Here is a 15,957-nt window from a genome sequence, read left to right on the forward strand (position 1 = left end):
AAACTGCAGTGTTTGAAAAGCACATTACATTCCCAAGACTTCTGTCCCTCTGAAAGGAGCTTCTTATGATGCGTAGGACATTCTAGGGAAATTGCTCACCTTCTGACCTAAAGAGAGAACCTCTTGGTTTGATGCTCCAGATTTCTGATGACTCAGAAGCCATTCTTTGAGCCCCTTGTGTGTGCTGGGCACACACTAAGACCCTGTTCCCTGTTTAGGCATTTCCCCCGCGTTCTGCAGGGAATTGGGACTGGGCATGTTGAAGTGACATGTCCTCTTTGAAGGCTGAGTCTTTCCTCCAAATAAAATGTTGAGATGATTGAGTTTCGCTATCTTTCAAAAGACCACGTTGTTCAGCAGTATTCATGGGATGCCTACTACATGTTAGTTAAATGGTATTCTGGGTCCAAAGGATAGAGCAGTGGATGAAACCAAACCCCCTGCTCTCAGAATGGAGCTTACATTTCAGTGGAGGCAGGTAGACGATAAATAAATAAAATTAAGTGAATCCAGCACTAGATGGTGATGACAGCAGTGGAGAGAAATAAAGTAGGAAGGGGGGCAATAGGGTGTGAAGTTGCAATTTTAAACAGTGTCCTCAGACAGAGACCTGCGTGTGTATTTATGGAGGTTTAATTAAAAATCAAGTAACCACCACCACTTCTGCTTAAGACCTATTATTTATCTTCATTGCCTTCATAAAATTCTCAGGCACAAAGCTTCTCATAACAGGGGTTGTCTACCTCTCCAGACCCATTTCATATCCCTTCCCCATAAACGATGCTTCAGTGTCACTGATCTGCCTACACTTCCTGCATCCTTTTGTCTTGGTGCCGTTGTGTGGGCTGTGTTCTCTGCAACACCTCGCCACTTCACCTAGGAAGCTTGTAGGAACTCCCTCGCCAATACACCTCTGTACGTCACAGCATCATTATTTTATTGCACACTATATTGGGGTCGTGTGTGGGGTAGTGTCCCTCTTCAGTAGACTGATTTCTTCCACGAGGAAATGGTTTTCCTTTGTCAGTGCTTAACAGACATGGAAGGAAGGAAAGGACATAGATAAGTAGGTAGATAAGAAAGAAGGAGGAAAGACAAGAAGATAATCCAGAAGGCAGCTGGGAAAGGAGGGAGGAAGTTGCAAAGGAAGGAAGGAAGGAAGGAAGGAAGGAAGGAAGGAAGGAAGGAAAAAGGAGGAGAAGGAGGGGTGAGGGGGAAGGAGGAAATCAGAGTTCTTTGATCAGGCATGACAAGATGAGCATTGTGTTGGAGAGACGTTCATCTGGCTGTTGTGGGGAGAGAGTTGTTGAATCACGGCACTCATCCACACCCCCTTCAGCAGATCTTTTCAAGTTTTACTCTTTGGTAAGACTGAGTTTTCCATGGCTCCTAGGACTTAACTCTGCTAATGGAAGAGAAGACAGGGCCGATGGAGGAGTATGCCTCCATAAACATCTCTCACCCGCCCCCCCCTGCCCCCTACCATGATGAATCATGGAAGTCTGATTGAGAATTCTAATCACAGCGTTGCTGTCCTTCAGACCCTAGCGGCTGACTGTTGAGTCACTCCTTTTCATGCCTGCCGCCCCTCTCTAGTTATGGTAGCTCTTATGCATGAGTCTATCATTAGCAGACAAAGCATGATGGATTGGCTAGGGTTCCCTTCATCCTTAGAACCTGGGAAATGCTTCTTTTTTCAGACTTTCAGGGCCCATGTGGAACATCGTCATGAAAGAAAGAAGAAAGTAATACAATAGTGGATGTGCCTTTTTGCTGCCACTGTGTAGAAAGAGAATGATGCATTATGGGGAATGTAAGTATATGGCGTGTGTCCCACCCCCACCCCAACGGCAGCTGATGCAGAAAATCATTGATCACCATCAGTGTCTCAACTGAACCTGGCAGTTTCATTGAAGATGTCCTACCCCTTTCAAAACCAGAATAGTCAACAATTTCTAAATTTGAATCTCATAAAGAAAAATCAACCCACAGAAAGTCTTTGGATTTTGAAATCATCTTAGATGCAAAGGGATTAGGATTGATTGATTTTTATCTTGGAAGTGGGTTCACAGCAGCTCTCAAATCTGTGGTCTCCCTGGATATGAAGCTATGAATGTCAGCCACATACTAGTTTATTTCATTTTTTAATTTGATTCTAGGGCCCTGAGTCTGTATTTAATGTTTCAGTGAGCAAAACAGTTATGTTTGGCTCCAATGAAAGATTGATAGAAGCGATTTTCAGATGGGGAATCAAAACAGAGTGGGAAAAAATGTCACGTTTAAATAAAATGCAGTACTTGGAGGCATCACGTGGTCTCATAATAAATGAATTCATGGCACAAAGTTGACATATTTTGAAGGAGAATTTCTTTAAAAAATTTGAGGTGATTCATTTTTATGATTAACTGTGGTAAAAACAATTACTAGAGAATTTTTAAGTGAAAGGAAAAGAAGCTTTGAGGTGTTTATAGATAACATCCGACTGCCTTCATTTTTACACTTGGCCTCATGCAAGCTATGAAGCTGTACGTGTGTGAAGTTGGGCTGAAGGCCCTGGAGCTCCCGGGTGCTCCTTCATCCCCGGCGTCATCTGTTCTTCATAGTTGGGGACGGGGAGGAGCCGGGAGCTGCAGCAGCAGTGCTGAGAAGTTCACTGGCTTCGCACTCAGACAGGCCCGCATATGAATCGCTCTGTGTGACCTCAAGCAGATCACCTAACCTCCTGGGGCCTCCCTTTCTGTTCCTTAAAATCGAGACAAAATGACCTAGAGATGAAGGCTGAGCTTCCAGCGGAGAGCCTCGCACATACTCAGTAATGGCTGGTAACAGCAATGGGAAGCATATGGTATATTCGTTTTACCAACCTTTGATGGGTATCTACTCCATAGTCTATGTGAAGCTCTGGACTTGATGTTCTACAGAGACTAGTCACGAATCTCAAGCATCTTGTAATCCGGAGAGGAGATGCGTGGACTTACAGGGATGAAAAACCAGGGGCAGAATAGGACTGAACAGAGGGCATCTTCCAGCCTTGTAATCTGGTATAGTGCCGGGTTCATGGGAACACTTAGAAATAGCTGCTGAAGAAGTTGAGTGGCCAAGATAAGGAATGGGATGGAAGGTAAAAACAACAACAAGAACCCTGTGTGTCCATTCTTCCTGTGTAGGATTCTCTAGAGAAGCAGAACCAATAGGATGTGTGTATATATAGAAAGAGTTTTATTATAAGGAATTGGCTCATGTAATTATAGAGTCTAGCAAGTCCAAAATTTGCAGTGTTGGCCAGCATGCTGGAAATCCAGGAGAGCCAATGGTGCAGATGAAGCCTGAAGGCCATCTGCTGGAGAATCCTCTCTTGCTTGGAGAATCTGGTCTTTTTGCTCTAACTAGGCCTTTGACTGATTGGGTGAGGCCCACCCACAGTATGGAGGACAGTCTGCTTACTCGAAGTTCATCAATTTAAATGTTAATTTCATCCAAAAACACCCTCTAAGTTGACATATAAAACTAACCATCACACCCTGGCAGTAATTAATTTTAAACAGATGCATCAAAAAGGCTCTAAGTTACTAGAATGTCTGAGTTTAAATCTTACTCCTTCAGCTCCTATTTGTGCTATGTTTGAGCAAATTATTTAATTCCGTGCTTTGGTTTCTGTGCCTCTAAAATGGAAGCAATACTAGTGGCTTCTCCAGAGAGTGGTTGTGAAATTTAAGTGAAACAGTACAAGGCATGATTACGAGTGCTCCATAATCCAGCGCTGTGGTTACGGGTAGTATTAGAAATATACAAGCATTTAAGTATAGGGTCACCCTAATCAAGCTTCAACTTTTCATATGGTTTAAAGACCTATTGTAGGCAGAAGTGTTTTTAGATTAACATTAACACATTTTCGTGTTGCCATTGAAGTATTGTTTGTCATCCACTGGGCTTAAGTCTTTCACATGCATTTTCTGATTTAATCTTTATCAGAAGCAGGATATTAGGTATATTTTTATGCCTGTTGTGCCCAAGTGGAGGCTTAGAGGGGTTAAATGATTTATTCCAGGCCGTACAGAGAGGGGTATTTGAATGGGTCTCCATCAGAATTCTCCCGGTTCATTTTCCACCTTACTGCGTCTGTGCTGTTGGATGGGACAGAGCCAAGCAGGTCAAGGGTTGCTTCCTCCTTGCATTTGGAAATGCAATCATTTTGGGGAGTTCAAATTTGATAGTATCCATTTCACGCAAAGCGATTGCAGGTATACACATTTTACGCGTAATTTTGATTTTTTTCTCTACTTTTCTTCATTTCCTTTTTGACTATAGCTAAGCCCCCTTTGAAAACGACAGGTGCAAAACACACCGCATCTTACGCGCTCGGAAGCCGAGTTGTTACTTCTGAGTAGGGAGGAATGACAAATAAACACATGTAGGTTTTTATACAAACTTGGTGTCAGCAGACTGGGCTCTTTGCAGCTGAATGGCCCCATGAAAGTCAATGATGGCCTTGGCTGAGTTCTGCTTGTTTTTACTCACACCAGGGGTCTAGTGAAACTCAAGTTGGTCCCTGCTCTGGGAAAATCCCATAAAAAGGTGTGTGTGTGTGTGTGTGTGTGTGTGTAATGTTTGTGCACACATGTGTATGCATGACCCTTTAGCCTGTTTCCTGCCTTTCTTTACCTCTGGTATCACTTTATAGAATTGCTGTACAGGATTCCTGGCAATTCCTTGTGGGCTGTGGTCTGTTATGCCTCTAGGCTTCTGAGTTCTTCCTGTCTCGAATGTTCAACTCCCTCCTTTATCTGCCTGGCGAACTCCTACTTATGCTTCAAAAGCTGAGTTAGATATCCACCCTGTGAAGGGTACCCTGCCTTTCCTCTGTGTCCCCGAATGAATTCCTTCCTTCTCATGGCTCCCCTTGGACTTGTTAATACCTCTGTCAGCTGTCCTGACGATATTGTAGTATGATTCTTTCTGATCGTGGAGCCAGTACAATGTAGTGGTTAAAATAAACGTCTTTGGAGTCTGAAAAATCTAAGTTTGGGTCTCAGATCTGCTGTTTACTGATTTTTGAAACTTGAACAAGTGACACATCTTTCTGAGGCGTTATCGGTTGTGGACTGCAGATCACGGTGCGTGTCTTCAGGACGTGAAGGAGGTAACCGTGAAGCAACCAGCGGAGCACCCGGCCCGTGGCGGGTGGGCGGGAAGTGGGGTGCTGGCCTGGCTCCCTCTGGCCTCTGTCTCTTCTGCTGCATTCCAGCCCCTTGAGGTCAGGGGCCTTGTCCTATGTATTTCTGTGTCTCTGGCTCCTGGCACAGTGTGCTCAGTAGATCTCTAGTAAATGCTGAGTGAGCTGAATCCATGGCATCATTTGACAAACCCACAGGCTGTGGTTTGCAACGGGTACCAGAATCGTCCACCGAGGGGACTTTGATTTCATCATAACGTGAGTGCCTGTGACCGCAACAGCTCTTTGTCTTTGGAGGCACCTGATGCCAGGTGTTTGGACTTTGTGTGGGGTCACCTGGAATTTGGGATTTACTTCTCTTTTATTCCCAAGGTCATTGTCCCTTTTTAGTGCCAGTTAGAGTTCTAGGCATGCTTTTGATTAGAACGTAGAGTTGCTGCCTCTCTCCCTGAGAAGCGTCTTACAAAGGTGATCTGAGTACAGAGAAAAGTTCTTCCCTTCAAGTCTCAGGGCCAAGTGGGAGCTGCGTTGTGCTTCTCCTGTGCATGTTTCACTAATCACTTAACGCCAACAAGCATTAGCACGTTGCTGGTTATTGCACAGCTTGGAACCTGTAGGAGACATCGCCTCTGTCAGGGGATGACGATGGCAAGCGAGGAAGTAGGACAGTGGGATGAAATCAAGCAGATCTGCGTTCGGATCCTGGCTGTGCCCCTTGGAAGCTGGTGGCCTAAGGGCAGTCCTAAGGCTCTCTGCCTTAGTGTCCTCATTAAAATAAAAAGAACAAGAGTAAAAATAGCATCTGCCTCCTACGTAGAATGGTGAAATGACTTGGTAGGTGTTTAGCTTATCACAAGGCTCGGTGCATGGTAAGTTCTCAATACAGGAGAGCCGATTGGGGTGGCGATTCAGAATCATGTGCCAGCAGGGGCCAAGAGAAAGAGAACTGGGCTCTTGGCAAGGTGGCCATTTAAGGAATTAGATCCATTTATAAATACTTGGGCAACTGCAAGGGCATACTGCTGTAGAGACGAAGGACTCTAGGCCTATCATTTCTTGCCCGTGAATAACGCTGTCTGTCTCAGGATAGCTACATAATGGTGAGATTCCACAGACATAATTGTTAAGGACAAGAGGCTTCAGTCAGTATTTTAGTCGTAAAAATGTACATCTTCGTGGTGACCCTCGCACAGAGTACAGATGCATGTAATTCATTTTTGTTCATACCTTTATTTTCGTCCCCCCTTAGGAGGGAAAATCCTCCCCGTCCTGAGCAAGTCGCTGATGCGGAGCTCCTGTGCAGACACTGAAATAATGCATGTTGCTTTTTTCCTGGAAGGGGCCTAAGTGGTACGACTATATGTTAATCATCAGTCCTGAAAGGTGTCATTTAGCAGCAGGGGAAATATGTTACTCTGTGCATTAATGGAAAAGAGATTATTTTCAAACATTTCAAAACCCTGAGGACCCTCTTCAAGGAACTTCCTTTTTTTTTTTCTCTGTTACCCATTTAGAGCAAAGGTACCGCAGCTTTCCGTGATTTAGAAACAGGGCTGTAAGTCTAGCAGAAGAAGCTGAATGTGAGAAAATTAAAGGCAGAATGTGTGATGCCCAGGCCGTGCGGGTGCTGCTGTAGCCTGGACCACAAAACCCTGACGCATGAGACGAAAAATGCTTGACCCAAAATGTGGTTATTTTACAAAAACGCAAAGTCAGAGAGAGATCACTACTGACGCCTGTTGGTTTGGGATGCAAGACATCTCAGAGATTGAAAGAGAGGTGAAAACAAAGACAAATGGAACAAAGACAGGTGGTTTCCTAGGACCCAAGGTCACAGATGAAGAAGGCTTGACGAGTGCGGGGTCTTTCAAATGGTGGTGGTGGTGGGGGAGGTCAGGCTCGCTTGCCCAGAACTTGAGGGGCTGAAGATTTCCTGTTTCCAGTGGGGAAGGAAATGGGTCTGAATTTTACGTTGGCTCTCAGGGCCTTTCTTACGGACGACTAGACTGGACTGACCTTTGCCTCTGGGGGCAGGGGGACACCGTTGTCGAAGAACAAAGGGGCTAGGCCAGGGGTAGCAGTCTTGCTGCTTCTCTGGAGAACTCTGGAATGTTACTGGAGAGAGAAGAGAACCCAAACCACGGGTAACGAAAAGAGGCCTTTCCAGACAGCAAAGGCCAGGTGACATGGCTCAGGCTTTGCATCATGGCTTCAAGTCAGGCAGGAGGGAGACAGTTGGCTGCAAATCAGATTGCAGAAGTCGCCGTGGAGAAGGCACACTTTGATAGGGGGAGAAAGGCGTTCAAGTTGGTTTTCATTCCCGACTCTGGCAGGGGTAGTGACATGGGGAAAGGTATGTCACCACCCGGTGCCTCAGCTGCTTCCCTGTACGATGGGCAGAGAAAACCCAGGTCCCCTGCACTTCAGAGCTTACATGAGGCGGTAACTATAGGACATGCACTCTTGGGCTCCACACATAAATACGAGTTCCTGCTTCACAGCTACCGTTCAATTATTTTACACCCACTTCTCTTGGAAGCCATAGATCAGGAATCTTCTCCTATATGTAGAGTCTCCTTCTGTCTTCAAACCTGGACCCAGCTGGCCCCCATCTTCAGCTGTCCCTCTGTCTCCTCTGCAGCTGTTTTAGCCCTGGGACAGTTTGGTGGACTTGATAATGTATTGGTGGTCTGTTTCCTGCAGACAGTGAGCTTCTGGGGTGGGGGGTAGGGAGATGTCTGTACCCATCTCTCAGCGACTCGCAGGCACAGGGGCAATGCTCAGTCATCGTGGAACATATCCGCTTGTCTCCTTTAGGCTCTTGCTGAGATGTCACTTAAGGTGAGTTTACATTCCTACGCTCCCCCTGAATGCCCTTGATTGCTACAGGTAATGGGATCAAAGGGCCAGAGACTCCATCCAGGAGGGAATCTGGGAAGTTTGCAAGTTTCGTTCGTTTCCTTGAGGTTACAATGGAAACAAACAAGTTTTGCTACCTTTTCGGGAGGAGTGATGGAGCGCTGAAGCCCATCCACAGACAGCGGTGTACACCCACCCCCCCACCCCCCCCACCCCCGTTGTACCCTGCGTCCTTGCTTACCTAGAGCTTGTTCTTTTTTGTACAAATTTAGTCACAGTGGGATTGGGAAAGCAGATCTGATACTTAAAAAAAAAAAATACAGCCTAAAACCAAGTTAGAATAGGGCTTTTTGGTTAGCCATGCTATTTTTGTCTTTCATTAGTGCTGATAATTAGCAGAATTAAGAACGGGCACTTAAATTATGGTTTAGACAACAGAACATCTCTAGGAATGAAATTACCATTCAGCTTACATTTTCAGGGAGATCTGGAAATCACTGAAATAAAACAAAGTCTGAAGAACGTTCTGATGCTGGGGGCTCTGAACTCCGGAGCCAAAGTGGATCGTTGAAATAACGATAAAAATCATGGTCATGACCGTTATCTCATTCATTTGTGCAGCAAATTAGAGTTTATAAGGCCGTTTCATATCAGTAGAATCTTCGCAAATTACAACAGGAAGGGATCATGGAAATCAAGTAATGCAACCCTTTCATCTTACAAGTGAGGGCACTGGAATTTGTTGTTGTTGTTGCTTTAAAACCACTTCAGGGGTGTCTGGTTGGCTCAGCCTTAACCGCGTCTGACTCTCGATCTCAGCTCAGGTCTTGGTTCTGGGACATGAGGTCCAGACCTCATTGCACTCCATGCTGGACGTGGAGCCTGCTTAAACGAACAAAGAAACAAAAAAACCCAGTCCAAACGTCTAAAAAACTTCGGGACGGTGCCCCCTGTGATGAGTACTTTTAAGATCAACTCTCTTCACAACTTGCAAATATACCATACAGTGTTCTTGTCTGTAGCCTCCATGCCGGTACCTTATATCCCTAGGACTTGTTTGTCTTGTAACAGGAAGTTTGTACCTTTTGCACACCCAGCAGGCCTGTGTTGCAAGACAGGCGGGGCAGGTGTTCTTATTACCACAGCACCAGGTGAGGAAGTCAAGGATTAAAGATGAGAAGTGTTTGGGCCGTGTTGATGCATGTGCTGATGCGGTGCAGTGGCCTTGGTCACTGTGCTGCTGACTCCAGGTCCCCTCCTGCTTTGCAGAGTTCATCTTTGTTGATAGCTTGATCTGCTCAGAGGGGTCTTCTCTCCCTTTAACTACAACTAGCCCGCCAGCTTCCTGCCTGCCCCATCACTCTCCTCAACCTGTTTGATGCCATCTCTCTTACTTCTACCTAACGTTCCAGAAGCTCTATTTTACTTGTGGGTTTTCTCTATCAGAACGTAAGCTGCACGGACCTCTGTTTTGTTCAAAAGTCGAATCTGAGCACCTGGAACAGCGCCGGGCACAGCATAGGCACTCAATAATATTTGTTAAAGGGTTGAATGAGCAATTGAAGGAGGTAGATGGCATATACAGAGAGTCTCGTAGAGACTAAAAACAAAAAACAAAACAAAACAAAACCCAGCATCACTGTATTTTGAGAACTTGACATGTGGATCAGAAAAATGGCCTGTCCGCTTCCTGTGCTGTAACTTCAGCTTTGAAGTCCTTCCTCCATGGAACGCATATTTCAGAGGGCTTCGCGTGCCCTACACACCATTCCAGGTGTTGGGGAACTGCCGTGACCAAACAGATTAGAGATTCTTGTCAGGGGAGAGCTTGCATTTCTGGGACATTGAGAGGATAATAAATACGTTATATAAATTAAATTTATAAATAAATTTATAAATGTGCATCTGTATGTGTATTATAATAATTAAAGTGTGAGCAGAAAAGCAGAGGAGAGCTAAAAAGTGTGGTGATTTTGTTTTGAGTGAGGTGGCCAGGGAAGGTCTTTCTGAGAATTGACGTTTCAATATTTGATGAATGGATGAATATTTAACCATTAATTGTTTGTCGAAAGGATGAATGTTTTCAAATACTAATTGTTTCTGCCTCAAAGTATCTGTCAGTAGAGTTACTTTACTTCTTAGGTACAATGTATAGAAGGCAGTAGAGCTCTCCTCCTTGTGAAAGCAGGTTGGAGCTGAAATATTACTTGGATTCCACCTCCAGCCTCTCCCTCCTCCTCCCTCACTTCTCTGAATTGGTATGAGTGGCCACCCAGGAGCTGAGAGTGGTGAAGCCATGATTTCAGCGTTACCCAGTCCGGTGAAGGGTGAAGCCCTTTTGGGAGGCACAGGGTGCAGCCTGGGCCCACAGTGACCTTGAGCTCCAGCCGGACGCACCCCTTGCGTCTTTGAGCCGAGCTGTCATCTTGGACCAGTGGCCTCTCCCAGCCTCAGGGTTTCGGTTGAAACAGTGATGATAATGCCTGCACCAGCCGCGCTTCTGAAGTGCCTGCCCGTTTCTGCCCTGCAACGGTAGCACAGCAAATGTTACTCTCTTTTCCCTTTTGTATCAGCTATGCATTAAAATGGCTCTTGCTCTGCAGGGAGTAGAGTATAATGCAAGCAGGAAAAATAAGCAATGCGAGTCTTTTCGTCTTTTCCCGTGCAGGTGCCCCCCCCCACCCCGTGATTACGGGGGCCTGTTGCGTGATAACCGTTTCATCCCTTTTAATCAGATTTTCATCATTATGAAGGTTCCCGGTAATTAGTTATTTTTGCCTTATAACTGAACTGCTGTTATTAAAATTCTTTTATTAAATCTTTTTTTTTTTTTTTTTCCCGTTTGGTAGATGAAAGAGTCTAGAATTCCTGAGTCAGATGACAGATACTGGATGTCACTTAGCTATAAGGCCTTATTGGTGAGATACAGGAATAGCTCCCAGAAGGTAATGAATGTTGCTGGCTATGGACTGGCTGGTGGTGCCAGAGCCTGGACAGGAGTCCACAGTTTCTCGGTCCTCTCTGCTGGCTCTTGCTTACTTCTCTCCGTTGACTAGTGGTGTGCTATCTGCGACACGCTGTGCTGTACGCTAGGTGTTGTGCCTGGAGATCAGACGGTCTGCGTAGATGGAAGTAGATCCAGCATGGGAACACAAGTCCCCAGGTCCAGCGCCGTGCTACGTTCACGATACTCTGCCAAAGTGTTGGGCAAGCCCTGTGACCCATTCAGGGGCCAAACTCGATTAGCACTAATATTAGTGATAATGAAAATGATCATCCCGAAGAACATGGGGCTCTAAGATAATACAGGCCAGGGACACCAAGGTAGATACGACTGTCTGTGTCACTATCCTGAGCAGTGCACATCCTGTTGGGATAGCTCACGATAACAACGACAGATATCATCGGGCTTCTTCCCTGTGAGGCTCCATGCAAGGGGTGTTTCAGGCACGCTGTAAAGTCTTAGGAAAGTTTTATGATAGCTGTAGTGTTATACCTGTTTCACAGATGACAGAACAAAGGCCTCAGTGTCTTACCTAATTCACCCCAGGCCACACGGCCTGTAGTTGGCACAGCTGGGAATTACACCCAGGTGTGTGTGTCCCAGAGGCTGATCTGGGTGAAGCACAGGTGTTCCTGGGAGGGAATTCCATCTTAACAGGATTGCAAACGGGGACAGATAAATCCGTGCACAGTCCTATCATGAACCAATTACACTTCTCTCCTTTTAGCTGGAACCTTCTCTCACTATCCCCTTGGTTCATTGGGGTGACCATGGGAGCCTTCTCGTTTGAGGGGCTGCTGGGTATGCCTAAACCCACACCGTTTGAGCTAATTGTGTACAATTTAGCATTCCCAAAGCGCTGACAGTCCTCATTCAAACCAAGTGTGAAAGTTTTTAAATTAGCTTTCACAGTTTGATTCACAAGCAGCAAATGCAAAACGGCACGGGATTAATTTTTCCAACCATCACCACGATGGCATAGCTGAAGGCTATCTTAGCTCATTTCCTTTAACAGAGAAGAGGCTGGGCAGAGGCAGTGTTCTTCGGAGAGTGACGTTGTAGAAGAGATCTCAGTACTCTGGTTACTGAGTATCAGTTACTGAGAATCAGATATGCAAATTACACAACAGCTGCATGGAACAGCGTGTGTGAAGAGCAGGAACTTTGGAATTGGATGGTCTTGGGTTTGCAGGGTGGTTCTGTTGATCTTGCAGTGTGGTGTTCTTGTGCACTCGTTATACGAATTACCCTTCTTCAGCCTCAGTTTGCCACATTGTAAAATGGGGATGTTTCCAAATGTCTGAAAATCTTCTGCTGAGGGTGAAAGGAGCCCTGTGTCATGGCTCGACATAGTGGCTGACATCTCTGATGGATCTCAGTCAACCCGAGCTGTTGTTATTAGTGTCATCCTTGAACTTTGTTTTCCTGCAAAAATATGCTCACTGTCTTAGGGAGTTTTTTTTCCTTAGATAACATTTATTGAGCACCTGCTGTTTGCAGAGGGCCATGCCTGGCATTGGACACCAGGAGATAACAAAACACAGCCCTGTCTTGAGGAACACTCAGTGCAGAGGCAGACACAGAAGACAGAATGGTAATTGCGGTGAGGGCACAGAGGAGGAGCTTCTGATCCACCTTGGGTCATGACCACCTTGGTCATAGAAAACCTTGAGAAGAAGCAGAGTCTCAAAACATAAGTAGGGAACAGCCAGGGAAGAGGGTTGAAATTGAGTTCCAGGCAGAGGAAATAGCCCATCACAAAGGCAAAGAGGTGAGAAAAGCAAGATTTACTCAGGGGAACTTCTAGATGGTTCCAAATGGTTGGAACAAACTATAAATGGGCAAGTTCACTTAACCCTGCCTCAATTTCCACATCTATGAATGGGCATAATAATGGTACTCACCTCAGAGGGCTGTTGTCAGGATAAAATAGGCAAGTCAAGGAAAACAATAGAGTGATGCCCAGTACAAAGTCCCCAGAGAATATTCTCAACATTAAGTAGCACTGAACAGTTTTCCCCGATGTCATTACCTAAGAGTTACTCAGCACCTTCACAACGTAGTGAGTCTTCTGTATCATTGAAAGGCGTTTCTTTTTTTTTTTTTTTTAAGATTTTATTTATTTATTTGACAGAGACAGCCAGCGAGAGAGGGAACACAGGCAGGGGAAGTGGGAGAGGAAGAAGCAGGCTCCTAGCGGAGGAGCCTGATGTGGGGCTCGTTCCCAGAACGCTAGGATCACGCCCTGAGCCGAAGGCAGACGCTTAACGACTGCGCCACTCAGGCGCCCCTGAAAGGGGTTTCTTATACAGTGTTTCCCTAAACCTGTTTGACCCATTGGATGGGTGAACATTTCTTTTTTTATTCTTGGCAATAATCTTTTTCAGGAGCTTTATACTTTAAGGTTTGGGAAATGCTATGATTAGATACAGCAGACAGATCTGTTTTCTTGTTCTAAAAAAAATTAGCCTAATTGAGGGTCTAACAGCCCTCCTTCCTTCCCCCCAAGAAAGAGAAAATTAAGAAAATTATCTTTTTCTCTCTTTTTGTTTAGTGACCCATTGTCTTACATATATATGCCTTCACTTGGCATTTGAATAAAAACTCACATTCAGAGGGGTCAGAACCTGAAAGTTATCGGGAGTTTCACTTTAATTGGTTTCTGATATCCATGCCAAGCTAATAGTTTGCTTGGTACAGGTATCTGTGCGTATGGAGTGGACAGTTGAAATATGCCCAGTGCAGAGAAATAAGCCTTGTGTTTGTCTGTCTAGCACTAAAACCAGGGTTCGCTGGCAGGTGACCTCGCAGCGTCCCCCGAGCCGTGCGGTAGTGCACGAGCGAGTGTGCGAACCAGGCGGGCTCCGTTGATCTGAACGCGGGGAGGAGCTGAGGTGGAAGGGCAGGCGGGGGATGCATTAGACCTACAGCGGGGGGTTCAGCCAGCGCACTCACAGCAGACTGCCCACATCAGAATCTCTGCTCTGCGCTGACCAAGCTGCGTGTCCTTGGGCAAGTTACTGATTTCCAGGAGCCCCATTTCCTCATTGCTCCAATGTGGGTGAAGAGCAGTGCCCACCTCATGGAGCTGCTGAGCCTAATGGTGTGAAGCTCTTAGAACAGCACCTGCGCAGAGGAAGGGTTAGGTGCCTGCAGCTTCTCCCCATTTCCTGAGAGCTGCTTGCCCAACGTGCAGAACCGCTGAAGAGATGAAAAGAAGTCCAGGGGGTGCTCTGGACAGGACTCGGCCCGGAGGGGCCTCCTAGCGCAGAGTTCAGGGCTGGTTCCTCGCTGGGAAGTCTTCCCCATCTCCCGCCTCTGCTCCTGCTTCCTCCGTGCACTTGCTGAGGGTGGCTGTGAACAGGGCCCGGTGCAGCGCGTGCTCCCAGAGCAAGGACACTCGGTCTAGGTCAACTGTTGTGGCATACTGAGCCTGGCTGGCCAGATGCGGCCTGCATACTGCAGCCTCCGAGGGGATCAAAGTCTGTGTAGATCGCGTCTCCACGTAGCCCAGCAAACGGTTACAGTGGCTGCGTTTCCACGGTGGCCGCAGGAATCGATACAAACCATTGCCCAGTCAATTCAAGTACAGTGTGTCTGATAGACAGACCTTACGGGCCGCGACATGCAGACCGCGACATGCAGACACGGAGGTTTTCCCCCAGCCATGGTGGCAGGATGGATTTTCACTCTTAGCTCCTCATTAGATCCAGGGTGCTTATTTTCCAACACAAAACACATGCAAATTGACAACAGGCACATGCTTTTAAATGTAATCAAGAAGAATGAGCTTGTGTACCAGCATTAATTTGCCTCAGTTCGGTGTTAGGATTTCCCGAGTTTTATGATATGTGTTTTTGTCTGGGGTTTCTTCATTCTGGAGAAGGGCTTAGGCATATGAAGTGGTGTCTTACCTCTTCTTCCCATTTTCAAATGAATCAAATTGGGGTAAGCTTGCAGTCATGCCTACTATGCAAATTCCTTTCCACTTGGGGTTACTTGAAGGATGCAAGGATTTCGTGTCGCTCTCTGGCATCTTCCAAGCATGCTTGAGTGACCGGCATCGAAGTTTGCATCACAGGACCAATCCAGGGAAAGAATCCCAAGCATGCCACTAGACCCTGCTCAGTCTCCACTACCCCCACAAAGCTCCGGGGTGCTGCCTCCATGGTTTTCACTTGAAAATTAATTCAGTGCTACTTCAGAATAACATATCTATTGCTTAAACATTAACACTTTTTGTTGACACTTGACTTTTTGGCACTCCGTGTCATTTCGTCATAACTAGATCGTAAGAGCTGTGATAAGGGATTGTGTCTTAATTTTTAAATTCAACACATATTTCTAATCACAGTTTTTGAAAACTCACATAACATCTAATACGGCGGGTGCACCTACTGTAAGCTCAGCAAATACGGGCTGGAGTTTGATTAAAAGGTGACTTTTTAAAAAGGAGATTGTTAATACCTTAACTGTACCAGCTCAATTAATGTGTCAGCCTGAAATCATTGGTCTGTAATCACTTCTTGGTCCCACTTTACTTTCTTAATTGTACCCTTAGAAATAGCAATTTCGTAATAAAAATGTAACAGAGTACTTTTTTAAAGGCTTTGAAAATGGTTTATTAAAGAAAGAAGTCATATGTTTTCCTAAGTCGGTAGGAAGATGGGCAGAAACATTATGTCTTGAGATGGACATGTCATGAGTAGGGACAGTGTGTCAGGCATTCGTTATGCCTTTTTGACAAATGGGGAAACTGAGGCTTAGAAAAAGGTAGTAAGTGGGGTGCCTGGGTGGCAGAGTCCCTTAAGCGTCTAACTCTTGATTTCAGCTCAGGTCAAGATCACAGGGTTGTGAGATCGAGCACCGCATCGGGCTCCATGCTGAGCGTGGAGCCTGCTTAAGAGTCTCTGTCCCTTGA

This window comes from Ursus maritimus, unplaced genomic scaffold, assembly GCF_017311325.1.
Source record: "Ursus maritimus isolate PB19 unplaced genomic scaffold, ASM1731132v1 scaffold_12, whole genome shotgun sequence".
Lineage (NCBI taxonomy): Eukaryota > Metazoa > Chordata > Mammalia > Carnivora > Ursidae > Ursus > Ursus maritimus.